Source organism: Drosophila sechellia, chromosome 3R (assembly GCF_004382195.2).
Source record: "Drosophila sechellia strain sech25 chromosome 3R, ASM438219v1, whole genome shotgun sequence".
Taxonomy (NCBI): Eukaryota; Metazoa; Arthropoda; class Insecta; order Diptera; family Drosophilidae; genus Drosophila; species Drosophila sechellia.
The window spans coordinates 5,769,868-5,797,604 of NC_045952.1; the positions used below are offsets into that span (position 1 = coordinate 5,769,868).

The window sequence follows — 27,737 nt, forward strand, 5'->3', positions numbered from 1 at the left end:
TGCTCCACTTCGTTTTGGGATGTCTGGCAACGGCTCGTTGGCTCTTCATTTTATCTCCAGTGATGCCAGGACTTTGGACTCCAATTACCCCTGATACTAAGGTGATAGTACAAATGTCTAAAAATATTTCTGATGCGTATGCATACTTGCTGCACGGCAACTATAATTTCCTTCGTTACATTTTAATATATCTTAAATTGTTTCATTTACTTTTATATATTATATATTATTCATTGTATTATATATTAAATTTATTTAAAAAAAATAGCCAGCTTGCCATCGCTGTTTCTCACCGCTTGAGCTTCAGTTTTGCCTGCGGCGCCGACTGCCAACGAGCGTGAAATGCTTTGGGGCAGCGACAGAGGCAGCAACAACAACGCAGCTGCAACAGCAGCAGTTGCACATAGCAACAATAAAGCGAGAAAAGCGATCCGAGCAACAACAAATTGCTTAAGTGAACTTGACTGAGAAATCGGCGGGCAGGAAAAATGGGAAGGAAGAAGATTTCAAACAAAGTGCGACAAAATGCTACAGCAAACGAAAGTTGAGCAAATTATATAGATGGCTCTGGCACACATATTTTATACCCATTCGTGTAAATCTTGTTTTGCACACTCATAATTGGAATGCGAGCTTATAATTGATTTAAATTTTTCTGAAAAATGGAGCCTTAAGAGGATAAAAGGAGATTAAAGTTTTAAAACTCCTATTGCTCCCACTTAGAGTCAACTAAAAACAAAAAGGAGATAGTAGTTGGATGTCCACAAAATGCTCAATGCTCATCCAGGGTTAATCCCTTTTGGAGCACATCCCCCACTCATTGCCCTCGGGGGACTGGAAACTCGTCCTCGTACTCGCCATGATATGATAATTACATGGCGCCACAAAATAGAGCCCAGGGAAAAGTGGAAGTGGAAATGGAAATGTGAAATTCATTTTCATTTAGCGCTGGCCGCAAACTTCAACGCGGCCACTCAAAATATGAAATGGAAAATGTGTGAGTATTTTATTTGCTTTCAGCTAAACTCCATTTGCCCTGCGAGCCACAATGTAAGGCACATGTGGCAGCGGCAACAACAACGAGCTGTGTCAATGTTAATTTAGTCAACGCCACAAAAAGGGAAAAAAGAAGCCGAACAATTCCATTGGGCACTGTTAGCTTAGGCAACCACCTACTCAACCGAAAACCAGCACCGCCTGATTTCACATGTGGCTCTGTCAACTTTCATGAAATTAGTTGGCAACATGACGAGCTGCCAGGCAAATGTCGCCGTATCCGCCACGAACACGCCCCTACGAGGGGCGTGGCAGGGGGAGGTGGTTTTTCTGCTGCATACAGAGAAAATATTAGACACAAGGGGTCGCCCTAAGAAGCTATCAAAATAAAATGGAAATTTTAAAGCGCTATTACAAATATCCAACTACACTTAATCACTTATAGTTTGGTAAGAATAATAAGTAAATTATATTACTTTAACTTCTGCTATTTTCTCTCAGTGTTAGGCTGTAACTTTTGCCTAATGTGCGGCTGACATCGGGCCACCAACCGACACCTTGGGGCAAAGTAGTTTTCGCTGTTTGTGAACCAAAAACCAGACTGAGCCTGCGTCCATGGGGATTACAATCGTAACTGTGAGTGAGTGCTCATATATCCATGTGCCGCACTGTACACGTGTTGCAGCAACACCGCAAAGCACCGCTGAACGCAACAGAACGCACCGCAACGACCACGCTGACGGCCCTGCCGTCATTAAAAATTTCGCTCACCTCGTCACCGCCCACTCCTCTTTTCAGTACTGCCAGCCATTTAGTCTAATTATTACAAATGGCCGAGTGGCAGGGTGCTAAAAAAAGACAAAATAAACGAAAACTGCACAGAGAGTTTTCATGAAAATGCACTCACAAATTCATTAAAGTAATTAAAAGGCCATTTAAATGCTAGAAAACAACGCCGCTGTTATTACAACTTATATTCCAAAACTGTTGAACAGTAGGACAAGCTATCATCACAGACAAAAAACATCTATAACTGAAGTTGTGTTATTTTTAGAAAGCTATAGAAAAATTATTATTAATTTTTTTAATAATGCACCCATTTGAAGGTTCAAATTTTTCATTTCGATATATATTCAATAACTCGATTTCGACACACTGTTCTATCTGTTGGTTCCATTGAACTTTGCCGTTGTCTCAGGAATCTGTTTTTCCTGCATTTTAACTTTGGCGTGACAAACACTAACTACTTTGCTCCCACTCCTTTTGCCCCACTCCCCTGAAATCCAAACACGAATCTGTTTAATCGATAAAAGCATTTCAACTGCAATTTGGCTATCGCTTAGTGCGAACATTTAGCAGGAAGAGTAAGTAGCCAAAGGGTAGGGGAGCGAAAGTATCTGAAACTACTTTGCAGATACAATATGGTGGTGAAACAGCCCCCACACAAGGATACAGATAGAAATAACACGAGCTGAGATTTCAGTTCTCTCCTGTAGCCCCCATGGGAAAATTCCGCACAATTCGAGGCCGAAAATGGGCTGTAGATATTTACGTTTGTGCGTGTGTGCTGCAGTAAAAATTCGAATAAGGCTATTGATTAGGAAATGCGGAAATTTGAAGCTGGAACACATTTTAGTTATTTTAAGTGCTTCTTAGATTGATTTTTTATAAATCCGTTTGAACTTATGCTAAAATAAACATCTACAGCACTTAAAATCATTTAAATTATTAATTTGCCAGGCCGAAACATTTCTTGCGGTGCAGAAAGGAATTTTGCAGATCCATAACCGAAACTAAAACTGGCCAGGCACGCAGCCGATAAGGTTAGTCCAGTTTCGACTTGGTCCTGCTCCTGACCAGCTGCCATATGGATGAATACCAAATACGGCAAAAAAAAAAAAACATTGGAGGTGGAGAAACGAAAATGGCATTAGAACATCGTAATCGCAGGCACCACAAAAACCGGGTGGATTTTTCCTCGATTCTTTTTTGTTCCATCCATGGCGTTCGAATGGGAAAAACAACCCCGACCAAAATGGGGTAACTCAGTGCATGTGTGTGTGTGTGTGATGTGGGGTGGTTTTCCTTTGAGAGCTCAAGTTATCCCATTTCCCAGTTATTGAAGTTTTCCTTTCGCTTTTCCAAACACAGGCGGGGAAATTGCAAACGCATTTAATTACATTGTTCGGGGGTTAGGAAATGAGATTGAAAATAGTTTACTCTACCATGAACTGTTATTGAATCTTTTCGTAAAGCGATGACGATTTACCTGAAAAAGAAATAAAAAACATATTAAATATTAGATTTATGGAAGAGAAAACTAGCCTATACACTATATATATTCTCCTATAAACATTATCAACTATTTTTTGGTAATTTCCAGCTCAATTGGCTTCGATTCCAGCCAATTAAATCATTGGCCAGCATTAATTAAGGAAAGTCACTTGCAGACATTCGGAGAGAACCTAACTCAATTCCGATTCGAAATTCGCAACGTGTTGATTAAAAGACCATAAAAATAATAAGCAAGCGGCAAAGCAGCCGCAGCATCAACGGCAGCAAAAGTCACAAGAGCGAAGAAATTACTTAATTAGTTGGCCAGCAGCGGAAAGGAGGAAAAAAGCGGTCCACGGTCCAAAAGTGTAAATTGAATGAAATATTCATGCGAGGCACAGACTCCTGTCCTCCGTTGGTCCCCACCAAAATTGGCAAGTGCGAATGCCAGCCTGGTGTTTTATTGAATTGAAAATCTCATTATCACCTCGCTGCATTCTTTGAATGCATTCGAAGGGGAAATCGAGGCGGAGGAACCTGGGCTTCGGACCAGTCAGGCCAACGCACTTGGCAGATACTCGCAGCTAATTATCGTAATTATTGCAAATTTACAAATTGATATGAAATTGATTAGTGCCCCTTGGACGTGGATGCTGGATTGGGTCTGTGGATACAGGTGCTACAGGTTTCCCATCCTTTTGGCCCAAACTGGTTTGTTATGCCCAAGTGTTGGTCTTAATGAAGATGCCGAAACGGGCAGAGTGAATTGAATCTCTGACAATATTTTAATATTATTAAATAAAAATAAGTCATTATTTAAGAATCGATGCCTTATTACTAGAATATTATTTTTTTAGCTTCTTAAATTCTTGTCAAATCAAATACTTAACAAGCACAATCTCTTAGAATTATAAATTATAATTTTTAAAAGTTTTGAAACATTTTTAAATTCTGTAAATCCATGTTGAGTATACAGGCACTGGGACTCAATTTGTCCACTCGACTGTCACATTGTTTGCCTCCATTGAGCGGCAACCAGGCACGGTAAATTCTCATGGCGAGAACAAATTTTTCAATTAAGCCATTAATTCACTTCGCGCCACACAAATGCAAACGCACACAATCAAAACCACACACACACATACTCAATCACTCGCAGCGAGTTGGAGCCATCATCATCGTCTTTGATAATCATGAACCGCATCCTCATCGCCGTCGTTCCTTCTGTCGTATTATTTTATTAAGCGAGCGGGCCATCTCCGGGCATCGCCGTCTCTTTCTGTTTATCTCATCCCAATTGAAATGCCGCCCCTGCCACACCCTCCGCCCCTTTCGTTTCGAATTCCGCTTGTTGTCCACTCTTAAGCAAATTTTATTCATGTTCGTCCTCCTCCGTCTGGCGTTCCGTCCCGCGTGTCGCTGTGTTCTCTGAATCTTTTAGCTTTGTCCCCGCAAGTTGGTTTAAAAAGAAATAAACAAGTTTTCGGTTTATTTTTTGCAGCAGGAAGGGATCGGGGAGGTCCAATTTTTGAGAATTTTGATTTGAATTTTTGGTAAGCGATTAGAGCAGTTAAGGATTCGGATGAGCACCACTTATCTGATCAGCCTTAAAGCATTTGATATAGGAGTATAAAAGATACTTTTATAATTTCTATCTTAAAAAATTAAACATTGTAGTTGCATTCATCATCCAACCGTTAATAATTTTCAACACCTTTGCAACGAGCCGCTGCTGTTCTTTCCGTCTATTTTGCACCCCATGTGCCAGTCTCCCTCGCACTCGGTATGAGCCTCTCTCTCTCTTTTGCCACCACTGCGGGTTGCCTTGGTTGTCGTCGTCATATTCATATGCAAATGGTTTACTTTTCACCTGCTTCCTTTTTGGTCAAAATGCCCCGCAAGGAAAAGTGTGTGTGTGTGTAGGGGCATATATTCTGTACTACTATGTAGAATGGATATGCGTGCCGTTCGTGGTTGCTGTTGGTGGAAATTGCATGTTATTAGCCGCATACACGATCCCTTCCACTGATAACAAAACCATATTTTATTTATTCTCCCGATGTGCTTTACTTTTTTATACGAAATTTGCGAGCTTAGACATTTTATTTGCCAATAACCAGCGACCCACGAGCCACGTTCAAGGGGGCGGAATACGAGTTTTGGCCGCAACAGTGTCGCAGCATAATAAGAAGACATTATACCAACAACGGTGGCAGCAACAACGGCAAAACGGCAACAACGGTAGGCGAACAGGAGCGGTGGAGTGGGGGGCGGACCCCTAACTTGCGTGCTAACATGCAATTTCGATGTAACCAACCAAAAATGCAAGGGAAGCGGGCAGGGTGGTGAGAAAGAGGCAGAGCTGTAACACGTCTATAAAGAATTGTGAATAAGTTCGAAATAGCAACGGGATATAATGACAAACATTCGCCAAAATCAGAAGAAACTACACAAATTCTACTTAACTTTCTACTTAAATAAAATTTAAAATTGAACTTAGAGACACAACTCAGCAGATCACAGCTTATCGAATTTTCCATTATTCATTTCATCTTCGCACCCTGTTGCCGTACACTTGGCAAATATAACGTATACGCCACGTGTAACGCAAACGTATCAGACAGTTAACCGTTTTTCAACGCAACCCCCTTTCTACCCACCACCAGTTCGCGTGGGTTGATATCCTGTGTGAAATCCTAACCGTTGCCGTTAAAACTTTTCTGTTTGTTTATCATTAAGACATTTTACACTTTACACGGTTGCCCTTATAATCTCCCTGCTGTCATATGTGGATACTACACATATCTGTGTATATAGGGTATTATGTGTATATCTTGTTTGTGAGTGTGCAGGATATTGGCGGCGCCTGTCGCCGTTGGCTGTTTGTGCAAAGGATTACAAGGCGGCCACAAACAACTGCGACTGTTAACTGGTAGCAGGCTAACCGAACTTCAGCCACTTCTGCTCCACTCGGGTCTGCGAGTGTGTGTGCGCTCCTACCCGCTCGCACACCTCCTCCCCTCTCGTTGGCGCGCTGGCCACGTGACGTGGCGATAAGCATCTCTGCTCAGCGACGGAGTTCGTCGGGCCGCAAAACAACATGACAATTTCCAGAGCCTTGGAGCACGAACATGGAAGACCAACATGGAGTTGGCCAACATGGACACGGTGGCCATCAGCCAGAGAAGAGCGGCTCCAGCAGAAGCCGGCCAGAAAAGAAACTAAACGAGAGCCTCAGCCAGAAACGTGTGCAGCGATAGAAATCAGGCGAATCGCTCGGATCGTTGTCAATCAGAGGCCTCAGTCAAGGCATACACTCTCAGAAAATAACTACTAAGAAGGAGAATTGAATTCTTAATCTGAGAATTGATTTTATTGGTTCCTTTGATATTCTTTAATTTGGCTTTAAGATTATGGATCAGTGTTGTTGAGTAACGCTGAGCGTCCCCAAATGGTAGCATCACACTACAAATCGAATTTCTATTCCATACGATTATAAAAAAAAGCTCTTTCCACTTCAATTTAAAATTCGATATTGTCTGATATTATTGCAAGGGATTATTTTGTGAATTTAATGCGTCTAAATCGATTCAAGGTATTTGTAAATTCGTGAGACAGTTTTAATACGGTTCTCCAATTGCTGAATGGTCGGAAAGCATATTAAAATATTATGCAGGCAAATGTTATTTATTTTGTGGTATGACTAGAGGTAATTTTATTTAGTTTCTAGCTTAAACTCAATCCAAATCTTTTCGCAGTGCCTAAATGTATTGAAAATGCACAATAGACGCCACTGTGGTCCAAGTGGACCGCTCAATCGCTCTACGGTCGTACCGCCCGACTTCCCGCCCGAAACGCCCGTGAGTGTTGGCAATGTCCGCCGCCGGTGGCATTTAACCGCTGTAAATGAGTTTATCTGGCGCAATCAGCAATTTCGGTATCCGCTTTTGTGATGTCGCTGCGCATGTGCAGTTGAATGTTAATTAATTGAAATGTACTCGAACTTGCAGCGAACGGCGGCGAAGAAGACAGCGCCAGAGCAACAACAATGCCCAAGCCCCTCCCCCTTTCGATGCCCCCTACCGCCCCCTGCGGGCTCCCTATTGGCAATCGCGATCGCCGGGCGATAAGCAAATTGCAGGCGATGCAGTTCAAAGGAAAACGACAATTATGCGCCGCACTCAGGTCTCGTTTTTTGTACATGTTTGAGTTTTGGTTAACTTTTTGGGGCTTGTGTCGCGAATCGAAACAAAAGCCTTGAATTGGGGCAGAGCCTGCAAAAGATGGCGATCTGCGAGCAGGGAAATCGGGAGTTCAGGGATAAGCAAATTAAGTCAGTTTAAGAGTTTCTTCTTGTAGTTAAAGAAAAGTAACGCAAACACCAAATTCAGTATAATAATATACCGTACTTAACAATTTAAATGAATTGCACCATTCAGCGTTCTAGAAGCTTCAGAGAGCTCTCACATGCCGCAATGCATACATATTCTGGGCTCAACCGGATTACATAATTCCCCTTAAGCCTTGTCCCACTCCCACTGAACCCCATCCTACCCGCAACAATAAGGAAACAACGGCAACAACAACAGCAGCGGCCACATCATGGAGCCTACGTCCACTCCATGGCTAATTAAGTTATTGGCTGCACGTTGGCAACTTGTTGCGGCATTTGGTTGACATTCGAGTGCAATTGACTTAATCCCCAGTAAGCTGTGTCCCGATGTTGTTGCCGCCAGACTGCAGAGTGCAGCTGCAGCTGCCACTGCCACTTCCCCAAAGGTGCACTATTGTGCACTCGCCTTATTTGTACCGACAACACAACAGCAGCAGCAACATCCACGGCAGCAGCAGCAACTGCATCAGCTACAACTGTTGCCACTGCAGCAGCCACATGAGCCAGTGGATCCACTGCGTTGGCGGTTTCACTTCGCTTTTCCCCTCCTTTCCGGCCTTGTATGTTAATTTGTTTTGGGATCTCCTCGGCAGCGTCTAGTTGGGCGCGTGTCATCATTAACGTGGCCAACATACCCGCGAGCCCCCTTTTCCCGTTGCGGCATTGTTGCCTGCCCTTTCACATTGTTCCCGCTGCATCTTGGCCAAGAGAGACCTCAACAATGGCAGTTGCCTTAATGGAAAGGCTAACACCCGCGGCAACAACAAATGGCACGGGATCAGGGAGTAGAAGAATCGACAGTTGCTACTGACCCAAAAATAATAGGGATACACATCTAAAATTAAGGAGGGGCAGGCTGACCGAAAAAGAGGTACAAGATATTTGAGAAGTTTGTTTTAAATAAGAAAGATAATCGGTAGTCATAAGCAAAACTTTATAATAAAAGCTTGTTCTAGACATGGAACTCAAAAAACTTCTAATTATGTGCGTTAAATAAACTGCAGTTAATATAAATATTCACACAAAGCGATGTTTATATATATTCTATTGATGTGAATAAAACCACACCACCTTTTAAACCACACATCACCTCATCAGCGCTTTTCATTCAAGCAACCTCTCCCACATTTGATAAATCCGCGGGTCTGCAGCTTTAAATTAAGGCAAATTAATGGCTATTCGTGGGCCAAGAGTTGAAATCAATGGGAACTAGTTGGCCGACTGAAATCTGGGCCAGCAGAGGAGAAATAGCGAATAAAATCGGTATGGATCTTCCCAAGCTGCCGCCGGCGCTTTGATTAAGCGCTGTGACATTTCTATCGCTTGCTGCAGATAAAGGGGGAAAAAACACAGAAATTGAAATTGAAATTAATGCCAGATTGATGGCAATCGCTGGACGACATCGCTTGTCATTCCATATTAATGAACACCGAGAGCGCCGTAGATTATCTGGCCATAGCCTTTGATCATTGGTAGCCATGCAAAGAGTGCTGCTCCTCGAAGTGATTTTATCACAAAATAAAGCGAAGCGCATAGCATTTGTAAACTAATTGCAACGAACGAACTGCAGCTGACAACTGCAACTCTGACTGTATTTGTATGTGGCAGATATTTTTATTGCAGTGAAAATTATCGAACGACAAGTGACAGTGATGGCTTCATTCAAATTCAATTAGGATATTAAAAAATAAATTCTGTGTACCTGTTCCCTAATAAACAGGGTAGAATATGTTTATTTTTAAATTAGCACATAGCCATGCGAACTACATTGTAGTGCATACAATTTGAAACTAATTGCACTACCGGACTGCAACTGACAACTGCATGCATCTGTCTGCATTTGGAAGATACTTTTGTGGGAGCGAGAGATTATCGGACGACAGATGACAACGACAGCTTCATTATACTGCAATTAGTGGGGTTTATGGCAAAATTAATTTTTAATACAACGCGCAGCGAAAACTGCAAGTGACAGGAGTCACATGAGAGGACACAAAGGACACCCACATGGGACCCAAACAAAGTACCCCCCGTTCAAGCTCAACTTTAGCTGACAGCCTGCACTTGTCCGCCCCAGACTCTTGGGTCCCTACTCCGTTACATACATACATATGTATGTATGTACATATATGTACGTATATGCATATAGTAGTCTGGTGCAGTCTGAAGGCTCCAGTTCGAGTTGTTGGAGTGCGTGTGTTATTCAATATAACAGCATGTTGAACAGCACTAACAACAAGCAACTGCAGCGACTTCGAGGCACGCTGCAAAATCTAACGAATATGTAAACGATATGCTAGAAAAATGTCAGTCAAACTGTCGCTTCCAACACACGCGCAGCAGCAACATGCACGGCGGCAACAACATTTAGTCACTTGATGCTTATATTGAAAATTGTTTTCTGCATTGCATTTTGCAGTAGTTGCATCCGACGTTTACGGCTACGTTGCAGTGAAAAAAAGGATTTTAAACACAACAAAATTAACTTTTAAACAAAATGCAGATCTGAAGAGTATCTTCAGAAAACACGTTAATCTATAAGGGTTACATGATAGTTCATGAACTTAAGTGTTGAATAGTTCATAAAATATATATTCATATTCATAGAATTTATTTACAAGAGGTTTATTAGGACACTTAATATCTCTTTCTTTATATTTTCGTTTTACTTTCGATTTCGCCCAGTGTAGTCGCAGTTCACCTCAGTTTTGATCAGACTTACGGCTAGAACCAGCTGTAGTCGGAGCTCTGGGGCAGGCAGACGAGGAGCAGAATGAAAAAAAAAAAAAAAAACGAAAAAATAAACACATTTATGGAAATTTATTCATAGAACTTATGAAACCGATAGACAACAGCAACAACAAGAACAGCAACAAATCCAGGGAAAAAGCGGCTGTCTGACGGGGTCCCACAAGTCGGCCTGCCGCCCCCTCAGCCACCCATTTTGCACCGTTGGTGGCTTGTGAGCCTGGTTTAGTTTCGCCAAACAGTTGTCAGTTTTTTTCTCTTTTCCAGTGATTTTTTTTAGTACTGTTCGTGTGCCACAGCCTTGGGTTTCGGGCGGGGGGAGCTTTGTGCAACGGGAGGCGTTGAAATGATTGCCACAGCATGTTATATTTACTATATTAATATGCGCGCGAGCAACAAAGAGATTGTTTTTATCTGTCTCGGTATTGTTTGCTCAATAAAAGTGCCGTACAAATAAAGAGCGTGGTGCGAGATGCAATTTGTTGATGATTTCATAAAGGGAAACGCACCAAAAAAAGGGCACAAAATCATTGCACATAATGTTTTTTAATTCCCGAAAATTTGCCTATCAATTATTGTATTTCAGCGACAAAATCATACAACTTAATCTTGATCATTTCGTTTAGGTTTTAAAGTAAGTTAGCATAATTGTGATTCCATACATTTTCTTAGCTCGAAATCACGACTTTTAATGAAAGCTAATGAAATCAGTTATCAGCTTTAATTATTCCGCAAAAGTCTAAGAATATGCTGTAATCGTGTAATCAAACAGTGCCCGATAGAGATCTCGAATTCGACAAGCCATAGGATTTTTCGCTTCTCATTACATGCCAGAAACATTGAAACATTCTTGTAATTTTATTTTTTTTTTATTTGCACTGGCAATTAAATTAATTGTTACTTGAATACTTTGACGCCATTCAGCGGCACATCATTATTACCCGACTCTACACAGATACGCCAGTGTTTGCGGCTGTGTGTGTGGCGAACATATTCATATGCCAGATGAGAGAAAACTAAAAAATATGCGCGAAATTGTGAGCGAGAAATGATTTATGGCCATTGCCAATTGCAGCTGAGCGAGCGAGAGCGGCGATGTTGCGGGGGATAAGGTCGAAAATTGGGGAATGGCAGCTCTCCGTCTCGCTTGCTCTGTGCATGCCCCTCTCCGTCCGCGCCCTCTCGCTCTTTCTCTTTCTTATCTGCCATCGCTGCATCTGCGTGCGCTAATTATTTCATATGTTCTGCGGATCTCTCGCTCTAATTCTACCGCTGTTCCTCTTCCTCCATAAACTAGGTGCAATTCCACGAGTTTCCCGGTCGCATTTTGTATATTTGGCGTTTGGAGAACAACTTGTTTGATTACCGAGGCACTGAAACGTTTGAACCACGATTAGGAATCGCGATTTCCGATTACCCGGTGCTAATTTGCTTTGTAAAACGACGACGAGCGAGCCGGGAAAGATTTATGAACTGCTTTAATGATCTAATTAAATTGCAACTAGCCGTGAATATCATTCGACGATCCCCCATCCCCATCTCCATCGCAGTGGCATTATTTTTTGCCATTAATCATCCGACTGCTGGTGCTCGCTTCTATGGGAATTATTCTGATTCAGGTTCTGGCTTTGCGATTACATTGAATTATCGACACGCGTTTATGCTAATTAATTTGATTATCAACTATAATCTCTTCGACAGATTGGGTTTTCATTGTTTTAGGCCATTTAAAATGAACCTTTATGGATACTGGATTTTATTTCATTGATTGCGGCTTATTGTGTGAGAGAGTAAACTGGAATATGACGACAATTAAAACATTTTTGCAGGTCTGAAAACAAGAGCCTTTAGGTATGCATAATTAAATGAGTAATTTGTTTAATCGAAGAGAAATCAAGTGACTTATTCATAAAGATGATTTGAGGCTATAGTTTTAACAAATCTATTTGTCAGAATTTTAACTAATTCAGACTACATTTGCTTGGGAGATTTTTAATTTAAACCTAATAAGGGATGTTCAAATATTTACCTTAGTTTTCTGTGATTGTTTTCGTGTCTTTTCTATCGATATATAATTGTGGTGTAAAAGTCGGTGCCCAAAATATATTTTCATGTATATTCATTGAGTGTACTTTGCTCAGCTAAAATATTCATTGATGTTCATCGCCCACTTATATACACCGATTTGTTCTGATACTTCGAATTTCCCGATTAATATATAATATCACAATTTCTTTTTTAAAAACGTAGACGTTTTGTAAGATTTACACTTAAATTACAGCTTAATCTTTTATATTTAATGCCGTTAAATATATATATACAATCACAATTTGTGCGAACTAAACATATTTGTGTGGAAACGATGCGAATGTTTTGAGATTGAGATTGGGTAAATGTTTATGATTTTATTGATATTTGTATGCTGGGCTTTACACTCGTTGGTTTTTGTGTTGCGGCTGCTGATGACGAACTTTTTGAATCTTTTGAGATTTTGCAAACGATACAGAAGCAAAATTAATAGAAACCGCGCCACCACGATGGCAATCAGAACGATAAACGAAAGGACGAGAAGATGCAAACGCAAATAATTTCGATGTTGGCGCGACGCTCTGCGTTTTCTACCCATAAACCCAGAGGTATCCGTATCTCCGCTGGCTTTCATACAGGTCAGAATCGAATTCAATTTGCCGCAGACCGTTCTCCTGTCCTTATCAGCATGGATTTCTTATCGCCGGAGCCCAACGAAAATTGGCGATCTCGGTGTCGTCTCCTTCGCAGCCGGAAAGTTCAATTTTGCTGCCGGGCTATCAGATAAGCCCTATATTCGATTCGATTGTGGGTCCGTGTTGCACCCAGAAATTATGATAGAAATCAATTTTGTGCTTTGGGATTGATGCTGCCAACACGCGCGATTTTCGGCGAATTTTCCATGTCATTTTCAGGCGGCTCCACCACGAGGCACTTGGCGCCCGCTCATTTTGCGCCAAAATATTTGCGAAAAGGTCGCTTATGTCACTATTATCTGCTTCCTGTTCCTATGCTCCCTATTTTTGTTACTCTTGCCCCTTGGTGTGGCCCTCGTCCTGAGCAGGCAGCGAAAGTGAACGAGAAACCATCGACTTTAGGAATTTATTTTTATATTTCTTCGAGATTTTTTTATCTTTTTCTTCGCGGGACCGCTGGAGTGTATTTTTACGTCCGATATTTAAGAACTGGGAATGAACCGAACGGAACTAAACGTGTGAAACGACGGCAAAACCGAAAGCAAAGTGCGAATCGAGCGGCGGCGGCACGTCTATTTGGCACGTCCATTCATTCACAACTGAACCGCCAGTGAATCACAATGAGCCCGGCTCGTAAACATCGCATGTTGCCAATGGCTGCCGCCGGCAACATGTTGCTGCTGCGGAGCAACATCAACAGCAGCAGCAACACGGCCACCATCGAAAATGATAAATGGCGGCATTGTTTTTGTGCAAACAAACACACACTCTCTCCGGCTGGAGAACGCAAACAGTGCTGGATAGGTAACTAGTAGCTCGTGTAGTACTTTATAGCGCTTTTCGGGGAATCGTTTAGTTTTGCTACACTGAACGTGATTTAAGCTAGCTTAACTGTATATTATCCACATGCGACGTTTTTTCAATACAATGTTTAAACCATTCTAAAACTTATGTAATTATATAAGTTAATGTAAGAACGATTAATTCGCTAAAATTTATAAATGTTGTATGCGAATATTGAATGTACGTGATAAAAATATTTATGGATTAGTTTCGCTGTGCATATCCATTTCTCCCTCCGATCTCTATTTTCTATAAAGTTTTGAACTCATTTTATACCATTTAATTTTAACTTTAAGAACCTTCATAGAAAACAAGTAATAATTTAAATAATAAAAACTTGTATATTAAAAAAAATAATTTTGCAGCTCACCATTCACGACGAAAATGTTAAAAAATTTATTGGATTTAGTGAAGTTCCGATCATTTATTTATAAAAAAATTGTTGTTTAGGGTAAGTGGCGCTCCTTAGGCTGATCACAAAATTGTTATTATTAAGTTCCGCGCACTGTGTTCTTTAGCAACATTTGTTGCCGCGCTTTGGCCAACTTGTTGGCCAAAGTGTTGCCGGCGAGCAGTGAAGTAATATTCCAAATAATAATTACATTCAAATGGCAGAAGTAACAACTTGCGACTGGGCATTTATAAACGGGCATAAATTAAATCACATTGAAAGCAATAAAGAAAAATGTAAATAAATAAATAATAGTTGTGGAATATAAATAATAACTAAATAATTGAGAGCTTCGCACAAGGGAAATTTAAATTTCAGATAGAAATTCTTTGTCGTTTTTAGATTGGCGCTTTGATTTTTAGCCGATAATTGCTGCCATGAATATATAATAATTCAGTAGCCACGTAGGGGGAGGAGCTGTGTTTGCTTAGTAGCCAGGGAACCCTTTTTATTTTTTGTTTATGGGAACAGGCTGAACTTGAATTTTGCTTTTCTTTGGGCTACATACAGCAACAACATAATCACAAAAATTACCGCCATGCATATGAAATACAAATATCCCCCTCTCGGAAATCCCCCCTAGAAGAGCACGCACACAAAAAAAAATAAATAAAAAGCGGAGAAATAAGATTTATGGCTTTTGGCGGCGCAATTGTTGTTGCCGCTTCTACATAGTAAAAAGTTGAGCCGCAATTGAAAGTGAAAAGCGTGGAAACGGGGAAGTCATCGAGAGTGTCGTCGGTCAGTGAACGCCGACGGCCAAGGACCTCACTTCCCTCTCCTTTCCCTCAGTCAGCGGTACGGCTTCATTACGCCGCGAGGTCCTGTTTTTCTCCTGCATTCAAATCTATATCTGATTTTCAATATCCCTTTGCATATATTTAAGCACTAATTGCGTGAAGCCATAAATCTAAATTCTGTGTTTTATTCAGACAGAGATGGCACGATGCCGAGCAGGCCAGACAGAGAGGGAGCGATGGAGTTGATAACTTCATTTAATGCATTTGCAACGCACCAACTAGCAACAGTTGTTGTTATCCATCTTTTCTCGTTTTCGAGTTTTTTTTCTTTTGTTGGTTAAAAATCTTAGATCTGCCTGGGGCTAAAGGTTCGCGCAGATTACAATTTAAAAAACGACAAGCACTTGGAAGATAAATTCTTATATTCTTGTGTTATTGTATTAACACTAAGATTTAAACGGAAAACATTTGTAGATTATAGTGTTATACATGAAAAAAGAAAGCTTCAATATTAGAGAAAAATCAGTACTATCTTCAATAATATTTCCTCGCTCCTGTTTCACCCGCGTTAATTTAATTTATTTCGGCATTTGTTTCGAGCACATTTAACATCCATTAAGCGCGGCAATTCTCTTGATTGCACTCGCATCCCACTACACAGCCCATTCCTAATGCACTTCCCCACCCCCTCGAAGGACACCCTCATTGTGCACATCATCCTGCCCCCTTCTCAGAGCATCGCCGTTCAGTCAGGGCCACTCTGCAGCGGGACGTCATTAGCCATATCCTGGATTCGAGAAGAAACTGCCATGCACAATGGCCAACGACGTATCAAAAACAATTCTCGCCGCAAAATCCGTTGAATTGAAATTTCAACTTAGGGAAAAGGGTCCGCTCCCACTGCCACCCTCTTCAAAATCCGCACACCCTCCGTCGACCCACTGATGTCAGGCCAAAAGCTGACAAAGACGAAAATCAAAAACGTTACGTGGTCCTGGCAGCTTCCAGTCCGGGCCAGGACTCGAAATTAGAGCCTCCCATGCAACTGCTAATGGGAGCACACACACCACAGTGCCTCCAACTAAACACACACACATCTTCACTCTTACAGTCAGGGGCAGGCAAATACTGACGAATAATATAAAATAAAATGAAGATAACTATAATGAAGACACGAAACTATATATAACATGGTATATCAATACTAATACTAATATAAGTTTAAAGACATTTAATTCATAACTTGTGTAGATATAGAGCACATTATACATATCCTGTTAATAATCCTTTTAAAAACATTTTTAATTTCTTTTTTTTTTTATTTTAATAGTGAATCAGAGACTAAATTTCTAACTATAGGCTCCTGTCTGTGGAAATCCCGCATCCATATCCAGTGTAGCAGGAGGCTCGAAGCGCGGGGTGCGGAGCGAGTAGAGAGCGAGTTGACTGGCAAAAGATATTCCAAACTCCCATATCCGATCCGCACACACACTCGCACGCGAAAACACACACACACGCACACCCATACAATCGCACATTCCGGCTCGCATTCGCATATGAGTATTGAACGACGAAATGAAACGCACATAAATCAAAATGGCCGGACAGCGGACCCAGCGACGGGTCGTCGGTCGACGGTCGTCGGTCGAGAAGGACGCTCGCTCTCCGTTTTAGACTGACAGGCGGACTCCGTAGCCGGGAACAGGGGCGTCGGCAGAGGGGGAAAACTCCGGGGACGGGGGAAACTTTGGGCGCACGGGAAATGAAACTGAAAAGGGAAAGGAAACGGCGTTTTGCTGCCGCTGCCGCTGCTGCTTGCTCTGCTAACGGTTTGTTGGTTGTGTAGAAGGGGGTAGAGGGAAGGGCTGCCCAAAGGGGGTGGCGACTCGAGGGGGTGGGCCTGGAGGCAGGGCGCTGGGGGAGGGGGTGGTGCGGGCATGGATGAGTGCGCGCTGCTGAACAAATGAAATGACGACGGGTTGACTGCCTGTCAAAAGAACAAACATGGGCGCACAAGCCTCTGTCGCAGCCGCTGCCTCAGTCGGCGTCGCTGCCGCGTCCGCGTCCAACGTCACTATCCTCCACTGAAGAAACAAGTTGGTTTATTTACATGGTATTTCAGTAAAAAATATGTATTTCCTTTGAAGTTACGAAAGGGAAAAGGAAGCATTATTAAGTATTACTTATTTTTAAGTGTTACTTATATACCTTTTTTTTTTTCGCCTTAATACTTTTCGTTCAGTGCAGTCGCCATAGGAAATCAAATGAAATGAAATGCACACATGACGAAACAAAAGCCAAAAAACACAAAACACCAAACCGAAAACCGAAAACAACAGAAGCAGCAGAAGCGGCCGAAACAAAAAATTATCAACCGAAAGGCCGCTGGCAACAAACAACGAAAGCAAAACAAAAGCTCGCAAATAAGCAAGGAGGAAGCCGGGAGAAGCCATCATTGTAATCATCACCAGCAGAGGGTTAAGGGTCCTGCCAGCGGGGGAGTATGGGGGGGTGGGGAACTGGGTAGCTGGGGACTGGGCCCAGGAAGAGCTGGAAAGAGCAGCGGCAACAGGAACGGAACAGCGGGCAGCCCAATCCTGACAGGCCCTGTCTGTCGGTGTCTGCGTCTGTGTCTGTGTGGGTGGGTGGATGGTATGGGAGTTTGCCGAAGGACGAGAGGGGGAGGCGTGGGCCTTGTGTTGGTCACATTTGCGGCTTCGCCCTTTACCCGCTGAATATTAATTAACGCTAATAGAATTGTTAGGAAATAGGAACATTTACTAAGTACTACAGTGCGGTCATTCGGACAGGATTTAATTTTATTTTAAGGATCTCCACTGTCCACTTGGACAGTGTTGTAATACGATAAGTAACATTATTAAATATTTGTATTTTACCATAAGAAACTAACAACTTATTCATCTCCTAATGGCACAATTTTCACTGCCAAGGTAGGGCAACAACTAAAAACCATTTGTACCGTATTCAAAAAATGAGAACGTAAGTCAACCGAGATGATTACGCCGAATTACGAGCCGCACCTGTCATCGAGTCGGCCACGAACTCCCCTCCGAATAATTTCCCCCGAAAATTAAACAAATGATAGAAAAATAATGAGAAAAACACCGTCGAACACGCCCCCGTTTTAGGGCCGAAAACATCAAGTGGAAATTGAAATGTTTCCATTGTAACGGATATCAATTTCGACATTTTCCAAAGACAGCAAGGAAACACAAAAAGAGAACAGCCGAAGGACATGCGAAGAAGGGGCTGGACATGCTGCCTTGTCCTGTCCCATTTCTAGATTCTGTGCTCCCTGCTGGTGTTGGCAACGCACATGTTCCAATCTAGGCGCAAAAAACTGTACATGAAATGATTACCCGAAACCGAACCGAACCGAGCCAAACCGAACGAACCGGGAAAAAATAGAATAGAATTTCAATTTTAGAAACGTGTTTCGGAGGGCGAAAAAAACAGCTTCAAAACACGAAATGGAAATTTTTTCCCGAAACTAGAGAGGGCGACTTGACTTGTCTTTGCCGGATTTTTGGACACTTTCTAGTGCGTGTGTATCGGGAAAAAAACACCCCCGAAAGGCAGGAACGGAAACTGAAACATGGAGGCACGGACACGGACAATGACGGATGAGTGCTGTCATTATGGCGGCAGCGTCGAGGGCTGAAGTGTGTCTAAAATCGAGCTGACGAACTGTCACTCACTGGCGCACTCCCTTCGCCAGTCGGAGAGATTTTGTGGCATCTGGAATGGCGTCTGTCCATCCACCAGAAGGCAGCTACCAGATACCAGATACCGGGTACCGGATAGCAGATACCACGCACCAGATAGGGGGAGGATTTTCTCAGATTGATTGCTAACGAAATGGATGAACCGGCGGCAACATGGCCGCCAAAGATGCCAGCTTCCCCGTTTAATATTCATAAATACGCCAGTCATGAAAGGTGCCAAACTGGAAACCGGAAAATGGAAAATGTTAATTGTACGCCACGCACTCAAGTTGAAAGCGCACGCAGTGGAAATGGCAGAGCTTGGAGTTGTGAAAATGGATATGGAAATGGAAATGCGTCTGCCTTAAAGATTTCCTTTTCCAGCAAGTTTGAAATTTTATTCACGGAGTATTATTTTCTTTTGGAATTGAGTTGGAATACAAGAAGAACACAAACTTTAATTGGTTGCGCTTGAGAGACACTTGGATGAGTTGAAGTTGAACAATGCCTAATGGGTTATTCTTTCCATGGGAGTTGAGTTGGGCGGTTTTTGGGGTGATCTGATAAAGCTAAGCCCAAGGAGATCAAGATCGAAATATCTTACCATAACCAAAATAGTCAAGAAAAATGAATGAATGGTACCTGGAAAGAGAAAAAATGAACCGTTCGTTAGTCTTTTGTAAATGGTATATAATAAACTTATAAAATATGCATTTGCTAGGTAGCATAGATAGCTCTGTTACCTAATTTGCTACTATTTCGTCTGATTAGTCTCCAAGCAGGCAGATCTCCATGTAAACAGATCTCGAAGATCTGTTTAGATGTTATTGCTAAGAAGTAGCATTTTAATCGCAAGAAACGTTTCTTAATTTGCACAAGTTAAATGCACTTAAAGATTCGTCACACGCTAGCACGTGACCGAAGGAAATTAAAACAGGAAGGCCGTTCCCCCAAAAACCTTTCAGAGCAACCCCTTTACAATGTACTCCGAAATGAATCAATGTGCCAAGCCAAACGCACTGCCTAAAATCAGTTCAAGCAACTCCAATCCCAAACAAACGTCCGCGCCGAAAATGGTCAACTTTGGGTGGGAAACCAAGGATGGAGTTCTTCCTCCTTGGAGGTGGAGAATTGGCAGGGCTGGAACCCGCGCCATACATGAGTTACAATATTTTTCAATTAGAAATTATTCTGTTGAAAGTAATTCGATTATTTTCACTCGGCAGGCGACACGACTGCCGACTGCCTTTGGCCAGCTTTGGTAGCTGTTGTCAGCATCCGTTGGGCGCAGGAATCAGGACTCGGGGCACAGGACCTCCCCGAAACTCTCCACAGAAGCTGGCAAGCAGGAGCGAAAAAAATGCAAGCAAAAATGTTTGCAAACAATTTTCGATTGGCGCCGCCGACAAAGGTAAGGGAGGTACATATATATATTTCTCTGTTGAGTTTTCAATTTCTTTTCATTTCCCCTTCTCCTAAAATGAATTATTTTTCCCGAAAATGGAAAATCTGTTGCTGACAAAGTTAACAGTTGCCGGATAATGATTTCCTCGTCGCGCAATAACTAAAACCGCTTTAAGATCGAGCACTGAGCACTTAATCAGGCCTTTCCTTCCAAGATCATTCGAGGGAACCCCTCCAATTGAATTGAAGTGCCTTCAATCTTAATCGCTGATCGTTCGTTCATTCGTTACAAATGTCTCTGGCACTTCATAAAACAAATTTATGAACTCGCCGCACTCGATCGTTGATCTCGACATCTTCATCAGGTGATCTGGATTCAGCACGAATGTGTCCCCGAAGAAAACACTTGAAGAAAAGAATGTCCTTAAAAAATTCCGTAATTTTCTAAAAGTGATTTAGACGTATTCAAAAAAATGGGTGGTTTAATGTAAGTGCGAAACATAATAGTATATGATTAAAAGTATCCTGTATCCCTCAATCCACGTTTTATGCTTATTTATTCCAAGTGCACGCCTGGTTATAACTCAATTGTTTGATCCAAATTCCATGCAATTGCTCCCCTGGTTACCCATTGTGGCGGTTCTTTCCGATCCGAGCCCATTCGTTATTGCAACTGGCCAAGACTCTTTCTTTTGCTGCCAAAGTCGGACTGTGGGCTAATGAATTTAATGCAACTTTCAGCCGCCTCTGGCCGCTGTGCACTCGCATGGGTCTTTGTTTTTGTTTTGGTCGCTGTTCTGGGTTTTTGCCGACTTTTCTTAGCCATTTGTGTCTGACGTTTTTGCGCACGAGTTATGCGTATTTATGATATACGGAGTACGTTTTTCTGGGCCCCGTCTGAAGTCTGGGATCTGCGCATGCACAAGATGCCAGCGACTATGTTGGTTAACCTGTTGCGTTGTTGTCGGCCTTTTTTGCGCCTCATTGTTAGCCGGGTTTGCCGTTGGGGCGACCGGTTTGTGACATTTTCTTGTAAGCCACGCACCTACAAGTCAAATTTATCTCGCTCATTGCGGAATGAAGTTGTTACAGTTTTTCCCTCCGATCCGATCCGATTTGAGTTGATTTTTGATTGTCACACAATTGTGACATGAAATGACGCAATGCACGAGTTATAGCCCGCTGCCCCCTATATTCCACTTATGTCCCGAACCAAGATAATCAAGATTGGGTCTGGTCCAAGGTTTATCAGATTGTATTTCAAGTTTCAAATTAGAAGGGTTTTTATGCGAAAATATATTCACACTTTAACTGGATGAAACTATTTGCACTAATCAAAACAGAAATAGCTGTGAGCTAAGAATTATTATAAATTATGAATTGCTTCGAAATCGATGTTCCCACACACATTTTTTTGAGAATGCGTCACAGTTCCTTTCTAATTTTTATGAATTGCAATCCGCCAAATCGCGACCCTTGGCCCTTGGCCATGACCAACATGGTAATCCAATTTGGCCTGGAACTTCCTGAAACTTCCTGGAACCTTGTGTGCGCTCCCATTTCGAGTTCAAATCGATTCATTAAAACTGAGGCAAGGGATCGATTTGGGCAGCGGCCAAAAGACACAAAAAGACAGAAATCGAACCGAAATAAAAGAGCTGACCAGACACGGACGCCACCAACCAATAATCAAATCCCAGGCATATTCTCATACACAGTGGGTCCGATAAGTTCGCAGCTTGTGGTAATTTTGTGGGCGTTCTTGCTCAGATTAGGTCAGGAAACGTGCTTTGAATAGAGGGCCGTCTCCTAACCTCGACGCGCTTCTAAGGCATCTAAGCCATATCAGAATCCGAATCAGAATCGATGTTGTTGTCCTTCCTGTGTGCGTGCGAATCAGTTAAACTCGTTTTATGCCCAGAACGGGGGCTTCACTCGGACACATGGCCATCTCCTGTTGGCCCAATATATGCATGCAGCGCACATAAATCACTGTCAACCATAATCATTTAAAATCAATCAAAATGCGAACGCTTTGACTGCAGAATTGCCGGGAATTGGTCGAACGTGGCCAAGTCCCAGCCCCAGCTCGACGTTCCAGCTCCAATCGGGCCAACATCTCTCCTCATCGCACACACATGTGCATTAGCACCCATGGCCCCTCCACTAGCCACTAGCCCCTAGCAGTCCCTCTGCTCCAACCCAAGCCCCCCCTCTTAACCTCCTATCAAACGTCTATGATCTCGCGCAGTTGGTCAGTTCTGGCTGTCTGGACTCTTGGTCGAGGGTTGCCTGAAGTTGAAGCGATTAGTGGCGCAATCCCTCTACCAAGCTCCCTCCCTACCTCCCTCCCTCACTAACCTATAGCCATCTTTATCGCTCACCCACTCCTCGCCATCTCTTTCCCTCGCTGGCCGCTGGCCCGTCAATTTTGTGCAGTTTTTACGCGTGTGTCTCAACCTGTCCGGAATGGCCCAGCTCTTGTGAGCGGCGAACGTTAGAAAATCGCACACATACCGAGGTATTACCATATCGAAGGCCCCTCCTTGGACCACTCCCCACCCACCCCCCTGCAACTGGATTCAGGCATGGGTTGTTGTTTACTGGTGTCTGGAACTGACTTTGGCCCAAACTGTGCGTCATGCATCCATCTAGTGACAGGACTGCACAGTGGGATACAGATACAGATTCTATACTATTGGCAAGGCTAAAAAAAGTTAATAGTATAGAATTGGGGTATAAGAGTATACTAACTTGTTAAAGATAATTTTATTTCTGAATGGTTGTATTTTCCAAATTTTATATATGATGAGTATTAGCCCATGCATTTTGCACTGATAATTTACCACAGTTCCCCATAGTACCTTCAATATCTTGGCAGCATGAGCCGCTCTGAAATTTTGAAATTGTGATGCAGTGGTGTTACAGTTATAAGTTGATCCATTTTGGGTGGGCTCCACAAATTCGCCTTATCGACACGATGACGCCACCAAACAAAATTCTTGCAACGAGGCGCAAATTGCGCTACAAATTATCGATAGATTGGCGATAGGCCGCGAGCAAGTTAATATGATAGTACAAAGCGGCGAATCGCTTATATAAGTACTTATCGATCGCATCTGGAGGTGTTCGTTCAGGTCGTATCTGTTCGTTTTTCCCCCAAGCAGATGCCAGTCAATGTTCAATGCCTTGGCACCTGTCAGTGCGAGTGTGTTAGTGACCGAGTATCTGTGTGGGTGGATATATTCGAACATACTTATATATATATCGTGTGAACTGCTGCATATGTTAATGTTCCCCTGGCTGGCCGCCATCTTCCACTATTTGGTTCGCCCCTGTTAATTTGTTTTTGTTTCAGTCGGGGTTTCTTTGGCCGAAAACTTTTGGCCAGCGTCTTTGAAAATTACAGTGGAGACTACACACAAGTTCCTCTATTTATATATATTTTTTTTTTTTGCTTTTTTGAATAATTTAACTCTAAGAAATTCTTTGAGTTTACCTTTTTGCCTTTACCTCTGTGGCTTTGCTTTGGTTTCCCTGGCTGTGGTTTCATTTCCAGCTCCGGCGGCTTTCATAATAATAATGGCGATAAATCATAAAAATTGCACCTTTCATTCAAGTCGGAGTTGGAGTCGTGGCTTTTCGGCCCTTTTTGGGCTCCCAGACTGAGTATTTTCCCTCTTCCTGTTTGAGCGTCTAATGATAACTTGCAGACATATTTTCAAGCCAACAAATAAAATTTTAAATTTAGTTAGAAGGAAATCAATTCTATGTGAAACCCGTATTCCAAACAAGAAATTCGGAAAAAGTTTGGTTTTAAGGCGTTTATATAAACTAAGAATTCAGGAATCGCCTCCTTAATATCGTACCAATCTCACTGACAAAGCTTAACTTTTATAACAATATATAATCGCAATTGTAGAAATATATTTCTTTGATATCAACCGATTTAAACAAAGCCAGAGGCCACATTTTTTTGGACCTGTTCATATCATGGCGCTTAAATTGTGTCGGGAACTATTCCTTTTCGGGATGCCGCACAACTTTTTGGTGTCCAAAACAAACCATTTGACTGATATTTTGGTTAACGTGTGTTTCGTGTTGTTGCTGTTCTGGCTTTTGAATTTTGCGTGTTTTGAATAAATTTTATGCGTTTGCAGTTGACATGACATGTGCGTGCAAACATTTTTCATTTGCCCATTTTGTATGCCACGCTAGTATTTCAAAATATATTCGTAATTAAATACAAACAACGCAGGCCGCCCGAGTCGCCGAGTCGAGAAATATTATGCTCCAAATTGGGTTTTATTGTGCCCCATATGTTTGCCCACAAGGATAACGATCGTCGCCCGGCTCATTGCTCTAATTACAGGACCCGCTCCTTCATAATCCGGATACTGGGTTCCTGTTCAGCATCGCGTGCGGGAATGTCTGTGTGTTTTCATGTGTAGGTATTTATAATTGAGCAGCAATTAAGATTTTAGTGGGCGATGTGACGCGTGTGAGGACATTTGAGTGCTGATTTCGAAGTGTATTAATACTTGTGAGTAAAATTTAGATTAAATCTCTTCTCATATTTTTAAGTATAATTTTAGTGTTAACATCGACAACTATTGTTATGCAACAATTTTCCTTTGTTTTTCTGTCCTTTTGTTCTGCAGCAGGTATCCCTATCGCCACTCAATTATATTTAAATAAAGTCTTCATAAATAATCCGCACCCGCGCTATTATTTGTCAGAAATCGCTTTCAAGCCAATATACTAGAGCCTTTTCAAATTTATTATCCCACATACAAAGTGCCAAATCAGCCATCAACGCTGGCTGCCAAATGGGTTTTCTCGACCATGACAAGAATTTGTTTAAACAAAAAGAGCCAGCAGGGAATTAAGCGAAATTGTGTGTTTTAATTATGACAAGAGCGGGAAGTTGACAGTTTTAGCGCTCGGCAAGTGTCACGCTCGGGAATGAAACTGATGTTTATTATTTAGAGAAAATATATGAAATAAGCCAAATATTTTAAGTGTTTTGCAACATGTTTACGAGACATCCCGATCGGAATACATATTTATAAAGATTTCTCGAAAAGCTCCCCCCGAAATAAACACAGACATTTTGAAAGGGACCGGGATTGATTTATGGCCCCAAATTGAAGAGATTCCTCCCCTCCAACGCGGGAATTATTGGAAAGGTATCAACTTGGGGTCTGGCCGGCAAGTTGATTTCCATTCATGGACAGCTGCAGGAAACACATGGAACTAATTTTTAATAATTATTAAAAGCGCCCCTAACGCTTGCTTAACCCTCGACTGCTCCGCTCGCTGTGCACAGCACCTTGAAATATCTATCTTGCTTTCCTTTTTTTATATAGATAATATTTTGAATTCATAAAAAAAAACGCTGCGCATATTCGTATTCCCTTCACGTTCGCGATGACCTTTTCGCCCACTCCAAAAACGAAAAACAAATAATAAAAAGCCAGAGTTTTCCCTCATCTGTAGTATTGTCTTCTGTGCTAATTAGTTGAAGTTCTCATTGTAGCTAATTAATTATTTGACACGCTTATCTGGACTTTTAGATAAAAGTCTTCTTGTCGGACCTTCGGCGGAAGTGGTTTGGATGGGGCAACCTTTCGCTTTCTACTTTTGAACTGGCCACACCTCCCGCGCGGCCATAACAATTAAAATCCAATAAGCAGCCAATCCATGTAATTCACTTAACCAGCCAACCTCGGTCTTTCGCAGCAGCGGTTCTAAGGCCATAAAATCCGTTTTACTGCCGCCTAAGAACCTTTCATGAAGTGGATGTGGATGGGGATGTGGATGTGGCAGTGGAAGTGGAGCAGGGGCTGGGCCACACACTTTATGGGCAACTGCCAGCTGCGGTCTGTGCGGCAAATGGCGAAATGATTGCTTTTTATGACCTCATAAAATTAGATACAAATCGCTTTGTCGACGTTTATCTTTTGCTCGGTATCTCCATCTCCTTCTGGCACCCGTCTCGTCCGCTTTCCCCTCTCCCTCTCCAGCACACGCCTCTTAATAAAATGTGTGCCAAATGCCTGTTGGGTTTTCGCCTGGCCAACTGGTTAAGTAAATCATTTAACGCTTTTTTACTTCTTGCGCCTGTGTGCGGCAATTATCAAGTGCTCACTGTGGCTGGCTTTATGACCTTGACGGGTTCTGAATTGGTAAGGGATTTTCCTTTCTATTCAGTTTAAGATGACGATTTCAATGGCGTTATGCTTAAAAGGAGTTCAGCTCACTTAGGGTGATATTCACCATCGTCTGTGGAGATGTTAACAAGTCATCTTTATGATGTCATAAAAATTATGCTATTTTGATTGCTATCAATTTGCAGGTATAATGCAGACAAAAGAGCTACATTTGTTACATTTAACTTACAAATGTGATATATATTAAGTTATATCAAACTACTTTGATTTTATAAAGTAGATTCAGTTTGGCCTAATCTGATTTTAACTTTCGCAATATTTCAAATTAATATGGTTACCATTAACAGAATAAAAGTGGTCTTCATTTTAACTTTAATTGAATTCATTACACTTTAAAAAAATACATGCACTAATAAAAACGGAGGCAGAAAACGAAACGAAGAGGAGAAGAGACAAGAGAGTAAGAGGGGGCTCAGAAAATAATAATAAACCGCCGCTTGAATTCGATGCAGACACGGGCGGATATTTTTTGACGTTGCCCAAGGAGAAGACATGCTGTGTGATCCCCCTGCCCCCTGCTCCATCCTCCGCCTCCTACCCCCGCTACCAACCCCGCAGTCGAGGGGCGTAAATGGTTTCGAAGCTGAAAAGGGCAGCCAAAAAAAAGGAAACCCGAATTCTCTGACGCAGCTGGAGGGCAGAAGCAGTAACAGGAACAGGAAAAGGATGAGCATGAGGATGGGATGAGAACGGGGACGAGCACCAGCGACACATCCTTTGTGCCAAAAGGTAGCCGCAAAAGAGCGACAACAACAATGGTGGTTGCAATTTCCAAATGAAAACTTTTTTGCATACCAAAAAATATGGAATAAATTGAGAAAAATAATCCAACTCATCGCGAATTCTTGGCCAATCCGTAAGGGATTTCGCACATTTTTACATTTTCCACGGTTTTGGTTAAAGGTGTCACAACTTTAATTTCCGCCATGGCTCGAATACGACGAACACTGGCCACCAGGAGAGATCGGAAGAAAAAAAAACCCTTACGACATGTTCACTTTGTATGTAAATCATCCCGGAGCAACAAGAACAGGATGCTGCACCAAAGGGGAGAATGGGGTGGCTTCCAGGATGCGCCGTAGGTGGCCAGCGGTATGCAGCGACCGCAGAGGGCGCCGTAAAAGCTTTTTGTGTCAACGCCATCAACGCTGAAATCAATTCAGCCGCCGTCGCCGGAGGACCAAACCCACAAGCACCCCAACCAAAT

General features: G+C 42.2%; 1 protein-coding gene across 5 annotated transcripts in view; it reads right to left on the reverse strand.

Annotated features, from left to right (window-relative positions):
• Nucleotides 1-27,737, reverse strand: part of LOC6614172 (homeotic protein antennapedia) — a 102,051-nt gene that overhangs the window by 22,271 nt on the left and 52,043 nt on the right. The window contains exon 1 of one of the 5 annotated variants that reach the window (XM_032721238.1): nt 12,441-12,737. The exons of the other annotated variants lie outside the window; for them this stretch is intronic. The gene's annotated coding sequence lies outside the window, so the exon portion shown is untranslated. Of the gene's footprint in view, nt 1-12,440; nt 12,738-27,737 lie in introns of those variants that run through there. 5 annotated transcript variants of the gene reach the window in all.